A 1,951-nucleotide genomic window follows, 5' to 3' on the forward strand; every position below is an offset into this window, starting at 1 on the left:
GTTTTTAAATTATTTAAAAATTTTATTTAAAAAAAAAAAGATTTATTTGCGAGAGCTAAATTAACTATACACCCTAAAAAAAGTAATCTTGATTCTAGCGAATTCCTCTTAATTTGATGCATATTTTCCTCTTATATATTGTATTAAAAGTAATAGTCTTCACTTGAGAGGATTTTCCTCTAGCATATAATTTGACAATTATGGTTATAAACTGATAAAGAAAAGCTATTATCATGTACTAAATTAAATATCTTTAATTAAATATTAAATATAATTAATGATTTATAGTTATTTACATTAATTAATAGATTTGTTTATTTATTTAACTTTAATTCAATGTTTTTGACATCAGAACCTCAAAAAAATTGTTTTGTTTTATTATTAGTCACCAAAGAATAAAAATATTCTACATTCAAGTGGAATCCTTTTGTTTTAAGAGGAAAAATTGAGAGGATATTAGAAGAGGATTTTTCCTCTAAATATGAGATTACTTTTTTCAGGATGTAAAATAATAGTGATAAAAACAGGAATAATTTTTGCTGTTTTAGAAAAATATTTCCCTACTTTAGTATAAAAAAGTAGCTTTCTCGGATAAATCTTTTTTTTCATACGTAAAAATAATTTACATTGAAGAAATAATATCTTCTACTTTTTTTGCCGTGGTTTTTTTTTTTAATTGAACCGACTAGTATTAAAGACTCTATACACCCCTTAAATGTATATGAAGTTTCGAATCGAAATATTTTGTATGGCCAAAATACGTTGATCCATAGATAAATCCTTGATACAAGGACTTAGGATTTTCACTCTCTAGTGATAATCGTCTCACAGAAATATTTGATTTCTTCCCTCAAAGTGAAAATGCGTGTGTGTGTGTGTTAGGGGTTTCTCTTTGACTAACGAATTTACGAGTGCGTGCAACCCCAAAGACGTCGGGATGCGTCGCATTGAAATGAACAGAAAGGCGCGAACGGTTAAAACAGTCGACTCGTCTAGAGTTCCGAGTGTTTTTTTTTTTTTTTTTTTTTTTTTTTTCTTTTCTCATCGAAGTATCGATTGGTTCGTATAATAATTACCTCTACGGAATTAGGGGGTTGCTACCCCCGAAATTTTGACGACCCCCCTCCCCCCACCTAAAAGGCTCTGTCTCTTTCTATCCTTCTATATATATTAGACTAGAATACGTCTGACAGGGGGAATAGAGGGTACTAACAGCTGCCTCATCGCTCGTTCGCACAAACCATGATTTCATTCGGCGGCCAATTAATTATTCAGACAAACTTAAAAAAAAGTATGTCAGAAAAATTTATATTTTGTTTTTTGTATAAATTTTTTTTTTAAAAACGCTGATTTTGTTTATATTAATATTTAATATATTATAAAAATTAATTTTAATTACTAAATTGTAAAACTATTGTTTGGAATTTTTTCTCAAATAATTTTTGTCGAAATAAAAAATTTCCTATAGATAAATATAGTCACAGAAAATTATAAGGTATTAAAATAAGCTGCAACGCTTATTTTAATGAGTGAGATTTTAATTTTATGATGGTTAAATTAAAAATTAACGTTAATCTTTTGTTTCTTAAAAGCTTAATTTTGACTTTGATCGAAACTCCCCTATTTTGCAAACGTTTTTTTTTGGAATATATGTGGGCCACTTGTTTCCCCCCTACACACGACAAATTAACGTGTGGCAGTCAGTCGATAGTCGGTGGCTTTGTATGTCACATGAATTGAATGAAAGACGAAAGTAATAGCAAGTAAATTCTATTAGATTTTCTTTTCAAGTAAATTGAATTTTTTTTTTCTTTTCTTTTTAATTGGAAAATTGATAATATAAAGTAATTTTTTGTCTCTTTGTGTAGATTCGACTAATATAATTTTTTTTTTCATATTTGACATTGAAATTGTAAAATATCCTTTTGGAATCGAAGGCCAATTGGACTCG

This window comes from Leptopilina boulardi, unplaced genomic scaffold, assembly GCF_019393585.1.
Source record: "Leptopilina boulardi isolate dan_hultmark-lab unplaced genomic scaffold, ZJU_Lbou_2.1 LbouV2_126, whole genome shotgun sequence".
In the NCBI taxonomy this organism is placed as follows: Eukaryota; Metazoa; Arthropoda; class Insecta; order Hymenoptera; family Figitidae; genus Leptopilina; species Leptopilina boulardi.